General features: G+C 37.2%; 1 protein-coding gene across 1 annotated transcript in view; it reads right to left on the bottom strand.

Annotated features, from left to right (window-relative positions):
• Positions 1–13,006, bottom strand: part of LOC311431137 (uncharacterized protein) — a 312,109-nt gene that overhangs the window by 90,083 nt on the left and 209,020 nt on the right. The window contains exon 11 of the mRNA XM_084508389.1: positions 11,873–11,930. The gene's annotated coding sequence lies outside the window, so the exon portion shown is untranslated. The remainder of the gene's footprint in view (positions 1–11,872; positions 11,931–13,006) is intronic.

Below are 13,006 nucleotides of genomic sequence, written 5' to 3'. Positions count from 1 at the left end.
TATTCTTCCACAATTTCTATCTGCTATAATAAATATATTTTATTTTATTATTTTTTTTATTTCTTGTTTGCAATGATTAATATTTTAGTTTAGTTTCTTGCAGTCCTGATGGAAATTAATGGAGAATAGAGTAGAGAAGAAAGGAATATAAAGGATATATGTAATTTCACTGTTTTCATGCTCTAAAGTTTTTGAAAGTCAAGTTCCAGCAAGGTTCCTTGAGTGATAAAACCCCACTTACAGTGTCTATTACTTAGCATACAAAACAAACAGTCACTACACTGGTGAAGTTACTTATGTTATTATTGAAAAAAAAAAATACTTCAGCTACTGATGAGAAACTTATAAAACAGATTTAAGGTTGAGGTTTACAAGCAGAAATCAGAGAAGAGAACAGTCACGCACAGAGGCAAACCAAGGTCAGGAGGTTAACCATGGTTAACTTAGGTGGTGCTTCTGCGATCAGGCAAAGGTCATTCAAGTAAACAAAAGCCACAAATATATCATGAGGCTCCAGAGCAAGGGGATGAAAAAAAATCTTGTAATAGCCATCAAACGCATGCTCAAACGTGAGCTCAATCTACAGCAACCCACTCAGGACCACTGATAATCTTGAAAGTAGCTGCTGCAAGAGCAGATCAAACTTAGGCCCTTTAAATCTAATAGCTGTTGTGTGGGTTGTTGCTTCTGACTTGCAGGGAAATCTTCGAATATTTTTGCTTTCTATTAATTTGAAGGTCCAAATTCTAGTCAAGTATGGCAGTACGCGGTATTCTCTGATAATACTGCAAGAGAAGGATAAAGGCTTCTGGAATGCTTTAGTAAAGGACATGGGAAAAATATCACCTTGCTTTTAATATTCTTTAACTAATTTTGACTCAGTTTATTTCACTTTATAAAACTGTATTTTTAGCTGTAGATTAATTTCATCTGCAGACATCTTTAGCAGGTAACTGAGTGACAAAATTGATTTCAATGTTTGCACTGAGTGACTTGAAATTCAGCAGTTTTTTTTCTGGACTTGTGAGTATGAGCTGGAAAGTCCTGCAGACCACTTTCAATTTTCCCACAAAATGTAAAGCCCTTACTACACTATAGAGCACTTGAAAGTTCAGTATCTGGAAGCCATCCAAAACAATCAATTGGGCATTGAAATGCCCAATTTTTATTAGAGAAAGATGATTTTTATTAGAAAAAGAAAGACAAACAGGAGTAGAAAAAAGAAAGTATGATGGAGTCTCACAGCAAATGCTGAGGTTTGCCAACACAAACCCTGGCTTGAATCCAGATCATTGACTAAGAAAGGCAAGACCACAAATAGGACAGAGCCCATCCTTAAATCATTCTGAGATCATAGGAAAGTAGTAATTTAGATAGAGAGTAAAATAAAATAATATGAATGCATGGGGGTGCTTTGACTGGGATTCTGAGTGATGACTTTCATTATAAGGAATGTTTTTCCCTTCATCCAAGTTACATCCATTGGGATCTCCTTCTGCTGGCCATCAGCTGTTGCTTGCAGTTGGGGGTCTTCTTCCCTTCATCCCATGTCCTTCCTGCACTCTCTTTAGGCATCCTTCTAAGGGGCAGAGGATGGGGGCACAAAACTCCAGCTCCACTCTCACCTTTGGATGGCCGCAGTCTGCACTGTCCTTGGTTCTCTGCAGGGTAGAGGTCCTCCTGTGTCAGACCCCATCCTCTGTTCATCCAGCTGTCTCCCAGAGTTCCCTGGTGATGTGCTTGGATCTTGACAACCTGCAATCCCATGGGTGCTGACACACCTGAAATGCTTCTCACCCCTCCTCCTTCATTCAAGCGGTCCCCCTTCAAGCGTGGTCTGATCCATCACAAGCTTTGTAGTCCAATGCCCAAGCTGCAGCACCTAGACTATCAGAGACTGGCAACACAGGGCAAGCATACCTCCTTACTTCCTCAGTAAACAGAGTTCCTCAGTGAAGCTGCCAATACCTTCCCCACTTTCACCACACTGTGGAGAGACCACATGCCAGGCAAAGACATCCCTCCTGCCTACCTCATGCAAATTTAGAGGCACTGCCCTGTGCTGCAAGAGCACCTCAGCTGCCTAGCATGGACCAATCCTGCGTCAAAAGGCAGAGCCACAAGCAGGGCATCAGGAAACACACCTAGGAGCAAGATGCATCCTGCCCAGAGACAGGCAGGGCTGGCATTTGCAGTCCTGCTCCACTTCACCCTTCACTCAGGCCTCTGTTTTGGGCAACATAACAGCCAGAGCAAGAGCTTATCAGCACAGAAAGGTTTCCACAGTCTGGCTCTGAAAAAGGTGGAGATATTCGCTCCTTTAAAGGAATCCTTTCCCTTTAATATCTGCCTGACAGAGGATAAGGAGACAATATTTCCCATCTTTGAAACAGCAACACATGCAAGGACTATAACAAAGGGAGAAAACAAATCCCAGTGTGTGAGGCACTCCATGAGGTCCTAAGAAAAATACCAGACACAGGGGACACAAGTGGGAAGTAAGAGGCCTGCCACTGATTAGGAAGCTGTGCTGTGCACAGGCAGAAAGCAACTACACACATCTTCCTCCTGTGTTCCTCATCCTGGAGACTCCCCACTAAGAGCAGCACAGTTTCAGCCCTGCCTCCTGTGCCTCCCCTACACATCTCTCAAGAGACACGTGGCAGGGGGTTCACTGCAAAACCCCACAGCCCTCCTCCTTCCTGCTCTACTTTGACAGCAGGGCTCAATTCTGAAAACACTGCAAGACCAGTGCTGTGCTGACTCATGCTCTTGACAACTTTGTCTTGCAGAGGGAGGCTGTTCACTGAGGCTGGCTCTGGTTCGACCCTTGAAAAGGTGAACGATCTGTCACCTTTTGCTGTAAGTCATCATATTTATTCTCTTAAGTTTGTATTAGACCTAGCACCTGACAAGAACAACAGCACTGGTTTATCTGTCTCTCCAAACACATTATAATGAACCAAACCCACAACTGCATGTTTCACAGAAGTCTTCTTTAGCAGCTACAGATGGAAAGTATGATGGGAGGAGGGAGATACTCCTGCTGCCTGATGCTCTTCCAGTGGGTGCAATTTGTTTAAGATAAGCTTGGTTTCAACTTATCTTATGAAACCTTCTGACGCTTCAGAAGAAGGATTAAAAACCAACAATCATAAAATTACACCACCTGTTTAGGTATCTCTTGATTTCATAGGTGGCCAGAATTTCATGTGTCAGAGAAAAAAGAGAGAGGAGAGGGAGGAAGTTATCTGGCCAGATATGAAAAAAAGTGGAAAAAGAAAAAAAAAATACAAAAATACAAACAAAACTGACTTCTTCACAGAAAAAAAAAAAAAAAAAAAAAAAAACAAAGGGTGGGATTTTTTGCCTGTATGTTACCAGTAAAGAATGCCTTGGATCCTTAGCAAAGAGCTTCATTCTTTGCTTCACTGGGAGATAGGAATTGAAGAATGGTATTTATTCTTCTCTCTTCTCTCTCTGAATCTCATTCTCTCTGTGAATGGACTGTGAGTACTTCTTGCTCTGCTAGGGCCTGTGAAAATAAATTCTATTATGCAAGTTAAATCAAATCAATTACCTCTAGCTAAATGAGTCTCCCTGTTAATGTCAGAGAGTCTTCCTCTCTTATGTCAGTCATATGTCTGGAAGATGGGAGGCTGAGGGGAGCTGGTTGAGAAGGGAACACGACAAACATTCACAAAAGATATTATCATCACCATTGTGATAGTAATGCAAACTACCCAGTAGCTAAACTCGTCAAATTTCCTTTAAGTTCTGTGTTTGGACCCATTTTCCTATAATGCTGCCATCCATATTTTCCTTAGAATTTATTATATATTCAGGGGGAAAATATTAAATGACATTTCAGACTGGCCTCACTAAAGAATCAATACAAGCCTGAAACACTGCTTTTTAAGTGGAGAAATGAGAATATAAGAAGGCAACACAAGACCAACACTTAGTAGAGCAAGAACTGATGTTTTTTCCTTCAAAATATCAAAAAAGAAAGGGAAGAGGGGAAAGAAGGGGGGAAAGAATTATCTGGATAAAATTAGAAGAGGATGGGGTTAAAAAAAAGAAAAAAAAAAAAGACAGAGAGAGAGGTATGTGCCATAAAATCAGAACTGTTAAGACAGAGTGTGGAGATCAACATCACACCCGAATCCACCAATAATATGCAGCTGTATTTTGCAGATTTTCAGATCACTGTTTCAAATCTGTTGCTTGTTCACCATGTGACAGATCAATGAAACACTGCCTTCTACAAGCCTGGAAACTCCCTGAAATCTTTTCTTTCTTCCCATTTGTAAAAACAAGTGCAGAGCTGTACTGAGCCTCAGAGTGATGACTTATCCAAACTGTCCCCCACCCTAAGAGCACTTTTGTCTACATCCTTTGATTTGCCCCAGAAGAAGTGGGATGGACCGATGCATTTATAGAAGGATTCATTTATTGTCATTGCTATTAGAACGGGACACAGACCAGTACTTCAGATTTAAGGAGAAAATAGCATTGATAGAAGGACTCAATGAAAATCCGAAATACTCAATTGATGTCTCTTTCAATGTGCTGGGGGCAGTGACATATTCTATGTGAAAAATGTTTTGTGATGAGTACCCAGACCATTTCCAATTTGCCCTTGTTCATGCATGGCTGCCTGAACACACAAAGACACACACACACACGCACTTACATCCTCTGCACTGCTCCTAGCCACTCCACTTGCTTATTTTAAGTGGTTTCACAGCTTTCACATATGCTTGCTTCATGCAGCCATGAAGATGGTTCCTTCAACATCTCCTGTTTCTTATCAGGACTTAACTTGTATTTCTTAGAAAGCATTATCTGTTGTGAGTTTCTAATCTGTTGTTGCAGGTTTTTTTTTGTTGTTGTTTTTGTTTTTTTTTTTTTCACTTTTACATCTGTATAAGCTGACACTGAAGTAAATGTGTTTACTTACCTCTTTATCATTTATAAAATGGGAAGAAAAATGCTTTAGTAAGTTTTCAAAGCATTTTCTACATTATTTCTTCTCCCTTGAAATCTCTTTTAATATATTTTACCTTTTTGTTTTCTCTTTTTCAATTTTCTTCTACTCTTCTCATAATTTTCTTTTTAATCAGTTCTAAAATGTCATCAGCTGCCTTCTGAAATTAATTGGTCTCCCACTGTTTCACCACTTTCCTGTTCTACATTTACAGGAGTTATTTCCACTTTCTCACAGTTGCTTTGTCCTGTGGGATGAGCAGGTTATTCGTTATGACACTTTCCCTTAAAGGCTTGGGGCTCTTTGGCTCAATTTGTGTTAAAACACTGCAGAGCCCACACTTTCTGACAAACAGTGCATGCTGAATTTGCCTCCTGTTGCTTACAAAGCATAATGGTACCAGCATCCCGGGCTTCACAAGGCCAGAGAACATCTCTCAATCATCAGGAGTGAGACTGTTTTTCCAGAGGGTTCAGATTTTGTGCAGGTTTATTCTAAATTAAATTTAAATGCTTATTTATTACAACCTCTTAAGAAAATCTGGTAACTTGTTTTTCTAATTATACAGAGGTTGAATTCTCCAGAAAACTCTGACAATTAACACCATCAACACAGTCTAATTGTAAAAGCAAAACACACATTATGAGCTACTCAAAATTAGAGAAAGATTAATCAGCATACTATGTCTTTAGAGATACAGTACATAGGTGAAGCAGAAAGGCGATGACCAAACAGTAGCACTAAAAAATGCATCACGAACAATTATTTTCCTTAAAACTGCCTTATTATAGCTTTTACTTACAGGTTTATTTTCTAAATATAGTCCACCTCCATGCCCGTTTTTGGGGTACTTGATTTTGTATGAATTCAATCAGCTGAAAGTGCTGTATAGAATATCCAGGTACAGCTGAGAAGCCTAAAACCTCCACCAAACAGGCAGAGCCTAATCTGTTTCAGTGGGTTTATCTGTCTGCATAACATATGCCTGAGCTTAAGCTCTAAACTTGACTAAACTCTAAACATTTTATAGTTTGGGCTACATTAAAACTGCAGGACTCTATAGAGAGTTTCCCAGGTATTAGTTCACCCGTGTTCACTTCAAAACAAGAAACGGGCATGCCATTCTCCAGCCAGAGGCCACAGCACTGAAAAGTGCTGGCCAAAAGGGGTCTGCAAAGCATGCACTAGGCCCCATGCCCTAGCAAGGAGACCATAACTGCAGTGCATGCTACAAAGTGCACCTCCTCTGCTGATGAGAGTTGGAATGGGTCTTCCTAGGGCCATCCCATGGTGTGGCATGTTCAGGGGGACACTTCCCAGCTTGGAACATCAGCAGATGACTCCAAATGGATCTCTATACCCATGTACACTCTGGTGTACATGGGTATGCACCGCTTTGTAATTTGAATACGTAAACCCAACAACAGGTTTCTGTAGCAATTGGGCTGACCCTGTTCCTCCTACATTAATTGCACTAAGTAAACATTGTTTCCTGGTATTTTAAAGAATGTTAAATATAGCCATAATTACTGATTGAAAAATGCAGTTTTATGCTTGAATTAAGCTACTGCAAAACATCATTTTTATTTTATTTTTTTTTATTTGCAAGGCAGAATGAAATATTCTTTGCCCAATTTATACACCGACATCTGTTATATACTGTTACATGAGTTTCTGGCAACGATGTCAAAAAGGTAACTCATAACAATTTGTTACCAGATAAAAGCTATTTTATTTTCAATAACATCTTTCACATTTTTCAACATCCTCTTACAGTAAGAGTCTCATTTAAAATTATTGATCATTCTGCCCAAAGAAAATTCCAGGATGGATTTGTGTGTTACTGCTATTGGTTTTCCTGAATGGCCTGATACATGATCATCTGAGGTCACATTTTTGGAGGACTCTTCTTCAGAGATCTCTATCTAATAAATCGATACAACACTTTTTGTTTTCAAATTGCAAAACTTTGCAAACATAAAACTTCACCTGCTTAAAGCCAAACAATCAAATTTAGAGGAAGGATTAATAATTTTGTGCCATCAACAAATTAAATCAATTGCTAACATTTCCTTTTCTATCTTCACTAATAAGTGGGGAAAAACAGTAATTCTCAAACATTGCATATAGGACAGAATGATGTATGTATGTCTGCAGATAGACAAGCTTACCCGATCTCTTTTGGTAATATTTTGTTACGGTCTATCCAGCATATAATTTATTTTGCACAGAGTGGGTATACTTAACAAATATTTTTACAAAATATCCCCTTGAATTAGTCATCTATTCATATTTATTTAGATACTGAAGTAAAAAGCAGAATTACTGAAAGTGCTCTATCAGTTAAATCAAAAACTGAATACCCTTGTAGATTTGCTGAATTTGATACAGAACTATGAATGCAGATTTTGCATGATTGCTTACCAGTCAATTTGTAGAGAATCTCTCTTCATTATCTAACACTTTTTAAAAATGCTATTTGAGGCTGGGCTATGGCAATTGCAAATTATAGGTGAATGTCCATGCCTGCTAAAGACCATAAGGGTTAATCATAGAACATTTGCAGGGATGCAGTGCATCTGAGTTTTAATCAGAAAAATATTTTAGCCTACAGTGCAACTCACTGAAATGGAAAAATCTCTTTCTGACAGAAAGGTCAACACATTCCAACCACCCATGCTTATGCAGTAGAAAGCTCCAGGTCCATAATATTGGGAGACATTGACTCTGTCTTCAAGGATGCTGACCAAATGTATACAATCAGTGGAAAATTTAAAATATCAGAGAACCAAAGTCTGTAGTGAGAAAGAAATAAAAAGAGAGGAAAAAAAAAAAAAAAAAAAAAAAAGTTTTCTTCAGGAGGTTAATCCACAGGAACCAAAGAATGCTTCTGGACAAAATGCTTTGCAACTTATATAAACGTAAGAGGTATTACTAAAAATCAAAGCCAAGATTTCAGACATGGTATATCTACTGAAAGAAATGTTAAACCACTCAAGAAGGCAAAACAGTAAAAAAAAAAAAAAATCCTTCCCTCCCCCCCCCCCAAAAAAAAAAGAGAGAAGGCAATAAAACGTGACAACATGAGAATTAAGCTAACTTTTGGATGGCATGGCCTTGCATAGCACCTATTACATTTTATTTTATTTATTTTATTTTATTAATTTTATTACATTTAGTGCATTTTATGCATTACAATACAGATACTTAAAATCTGAACTAATATCAGATTCCCAGAGGACCTTTTAAAACAGATATTCTAAAATCTTTTCAAAAACACTCAACTCAAACATCCATTCCTAAGTTTATAGATTTTTTTTATTATTATTTTTTTTTAGTTATGAATTTTTATAAATTTGAGTGCACTACTTTTAATGGGCAGGATAGTATTCAAAAGACATTTAACTTTTCTCATATATTATGCATGCACAATTCAGTTAATGGAGTAATTGGCAGCAAACTGGAAATACACAATCTGGGGGCTTCTATAACATTCCATAGCAGGAGAGTGATTGCTCACCAACAATAAAATATGGCAATAAATGGGTGTAGCATCACTTCTTGTGTTTTCATATATATTTGATAAGCTTCTGGAGTCTAAAACTGACAGATAAATATTTATTGCTGATTTAAAGAGCATAAAAAACACTTTTCAGTTTGACATCTTGTGCAAAAGAGGTCACAGAACTTCACTCAGAGAAAAATACGTATTGGAGATATAAGTACTAAAGATCATGGATTTATTACATTGTGACAGATAGAAGACTTCGGAAGGACAGAAATGTCAAAGAATATTATATTAACATGTGATGTATATTATGGACACAGATTTTTTCAAAGTCATTAAAGTGCAGTTGCACTGCTGTGGTCATAGCTAGTGGTAATTAATGCAAATCTGATTAGTCTTTAGACAGTCTTTATGCATGGAAAAAAGAACTAGTGTTACACACAGACCTGACCTATAGTGAAGGTAAAGGATATAAAGAGACAACTGTAATCTTGGGTCAGAGGATAAATTCACACCATTCCAGAACTGACATGAAGAAGGAGGCTGACTAATCTACATCTGCATTAAGGATCCAATTGGGATGATGGAATAAACCATACCTACTTCATCCTACCAGCCCTTATGGGACAATGAAGCCTGCAGGTCTAGGACTGTAATACAGTTCATAAACCTGCTGGGAATAATCACAATGAATTTCAAATGGATTAAGGACCAAATCACTGGTCTGAAGGGAAACGAGCATAATGTCTCACTCAAAAAGATTACCCAGCAGCTTGACATTCAAGCATTGTTTCTGATAAAGCCAGAATGACAAGCAGTATCATTAATCTGATAGTAATGGCACAAATATGGCATTACGCAAAACAGCGAGTATTCTGAAGTTAATATGCATCAGATAATGAGAGAACTGTTGGAAGGTTATTTGGGTACTACAAAAAGTATTTTTTCCCAGAATGTACAATTTATTTGAATGTACTTCCATTAAATTATAATAATTAGGGTCAAATATATTGCTACAAAATTGAAATTAGATCTCCTTGATGTAATTTTCAAAGTCAGATTCTAGATATTAGTTTTCACTGGCTACCAGGCAGAATCAGTACATTTTGACAAATGAAACAAGCACATTTTGTAATTGGAGTTTTTTAAAACCAACTATAGAGAAATCACAGGGCTTGCTGCATCAATGAACTGATAATATTTTATGCCTGTTAAACAAACAAACAAACAAACAAACAAAAAACTTATTTTTATTTTAAAACTCCCTCTTCCCTCCTCCCATTCTTTTGAGTGAGACCTCCTTGCAGGAGAACTGAGTTCATGACTGTCACAAAACACTGGAAGTCAGCATGATAATGAGCCAATTTGTGTGGAAATGAACTCATTAATGCTAATGTTTTGCTGACTCCCAGCTGATTCATGAACTCCTTGACAAAATTCAAAACAGAAAAAGGAGGGGAAGTTCATGAATTTTAGAAATGCTAAGTGAAGAAACAAATGTTTATTTTCCTCATTCATATTCCCAATTCATTGATCTACGCTGTGTTCTGACAATTCATAACCAATCCTAGATAATACTCTGGGGAACGTTAGCTCATACGTAAGATTTCATTGTTGATTTCCCATTAGATCCATTAGATGAAAAAGAAAGTATTGATTGGTTCCAATTTTGAATTCTTTCTCAAGAAAAAAATTATTTACTTTAATATGAACCTGAAGAAAACAGGACTTTTTATGTAAGAAATCATGAGAACAACTCTGGGAGATCTTGATTCTCACATACACTTCAGATATATGGAAGTATCTGTCCTTGATGTAAGTTATATTTTTACCAAGGCATCTTCCTGGTAGAGTTTATCAACATTGCAAGTAATTTCTGCACACAATCCACATATTCCAAATTCATCAAACTTCATTCCATTAAAAAAAATTAAAAGGGTGCAATGAAAGTAAGGCATGAAGTTGTGTTATCTCTGAGGAGAGTATTGAGAATTTTATCACTATGAGCTGCAAAGAGTTTAGAAAACTTCTGCTGCAAAGCATATTGGAAGAGCAGGAGTTCACAAGGTTTATGCAATTCAGATAAACATCTCAGCTCTTAACTCAGAAGGATTAGGCTAGAAGTCTTGTCCTTGTGTGCTTGAACAAGGAAGTATTGAAGTGCATCATGTAAAGTTTCAACTATTTTATGAACGTTATTATTACATTTTTAAGAATTATGTATTTTTTTAAAGACTGATAGTTATTAGATTAGGTTAAGATGATACAGAGCCCAATTACCACTTAATTTATATTTTATCTACTTCAATCCATACTCAGAAGCTCTAATTAGCTTAATTAGAATTTTAGGATATCATTCTTCCTGATGACACAGATTTGCAGTCAGAATTGCATTAGCATTTTTTTTATATTACCGTGGTCTATACAGTTGTATTTCTTTGCTACCAAGCCACAGATATAGCAAGAAATAGAAAAACTAATTTATCAAGTATATACATTTATTTCCTAATGAATAATCAAGATTTGTAATTACCATTCTCTCAATGTGACAACTACAAAGTGGCACTACCTTTTAGACAATTTTCTCACATTGATCAGTTTATAACTGGACGTTTTTCCTATTTATTTATTTATTTTTAAATTGAAACACCCTGAGCGGATCAAAAGGCTTTATCTTCATATCTAAAGTAGGATATGAAAGAAAATGATAACCTCCTAGCCTAATACCTAGTATTACCTCACAATCCTTCATCTTTTTGCTGAGCTAAGATATCACAACATATTCTCCTTTTCAGTTCAGCTTAGAAATTCCAAAATTTTCAACTTACTGATGATTTGAATGAAGATCAAACAGTGTAGTTAGGGGAAATAAATGTTAGTGATATAATTATGTATAATTACATATATTTCATCTGTGATTTCTGCAGGCTAGTTTTTTGATAATTGGTACAACACTGAACTGTTACTCTGCTGCAAAGTCACTCCAGAAAACACTTGGAACCTGCAGCAGCTGAACTAACTTTAAGCAAGTCATGCCATAAAGTGGATAAAGCAGCATATCCAGGGCTCCACAAAAGGATGTTTTCATTACTAAAACATGCTCATTTTAATCCAGTGAGTGATCTCGTTCTATTACTACATTTTAATCACATACCTGAGAAGTATTTGAATCATATTTAGCCCTCTTCTCTCACCTTGCTCCAGAAGCATAATCAAACGGAGACTCCTCTTGCCCCAGTGAGCACTGCTTACCAAGTCCATGGCTCAATCTTGAGTCATACCCCCAGGATCCCTATTTTTAAATGATGGCAGACCCAAAAACAAGCAGGTTGCAAATCACATAGTTGTGTCAACGACTCAAAGAATATCCTCACCTCTGGACCTCCAGAGCAGCCTTCTTGGTCCCTGGCTTTCCCAATCCATTGCATTATGCTACGGAAGATGAACAGAAGGAGAAGGACTGCTTAGAAGTGTGGTGCTGCAGTCAGGAGAGACTGCGTCTTGCTCTCTGCCCACCATTTTTTAAGGAGAGGGAGATTTGAAAACAGCAAGAATGATCATTTTAGCAGCAAAAACCTCTCTAAGAGCAAGGAGTTGCAAAACCACTTGCATGCAGATAAGAGTTTACTTGTGAGCAAGTTAACATTAAGAAATAATGTTTTCCCTGAAGAACTCTCACTGGGATTCTACCTGTCAATACAAGATAAAGATCTGACCACACGCTTTATTCACTCTCTAGTTGGGTAATGTTCAACAGCTTAAGTTTTTTCTTCAAATGCTATTTATATGCTGTCTGCCATCCAGCCTTTGCAGCACAAAGTGGGTGAGAAAAAGGTTAGATTTCATTTCTAGGAGCCTCTGAAGACTAGCACACTTCAATCGAGCTGAGTGAGCAGGTGATCTACAGAAGCATATTCTGCACAGGTGGAAGACATTATAATATAAAATGTTATTTCAGTGATAAGTTTCTCCCTTGTGCAAAAAAGTATGTTCCAGATAAGCTTCAAAAACACATACTTTAGCACCAGAGCAGGCATAACAGTTTATGCAGGTGGATAAAAGAACGATAATCTTATTACGAGGAATTGTGTCATAGATGGAATTTCTTTAAGTATTTAGGTCTTTATTTATAATCTTCATAAATCAACTGAACAGACCACTCAGCTTGGAAAACCTTAAACTTGCTGACAGAACTGCATACAGTGAAAAAAAGCAGAACCAAAAGTTAAGAAGCAGTTCCTACTACAAAAAGAGAAAAAAAATGGGTTGTTCTGTCAGCATCAGCTGACTAATGTCATATGAAAGTAATATTGAGATATTCAGGGAAAGACAGTCACTGGTTACTTAAAATTAGAAAATAATTAGGATAAAGTAAAAGCAAAAGAAGCATGTACTATGCATGACCATTCTCTTAACTTCATTATGAAATTCATGTATTGTTGAAACTTAAACTCAGAACAAGCTGATACATATTTTCAGTGTCTAAAAGCAGAAGGTTTTTCTAAATC

The sequence above is a fragment of the Aythya ferina genome (assembly GCF_964211825.1).
Source record: "Aythya ferina genome assembly, chromosome: 2".
Lineage (NCBI taxonomy): Eukaryota > Metazoa > Chordata > Aves > Anseriformes > Anatidae > Aythya > Aythya ferina.
The sequence above is the reverse complement of the archived record's forward strand: the minus strand, read 5'-3'. Positions and strand labels throughout refer to the sequence as shown.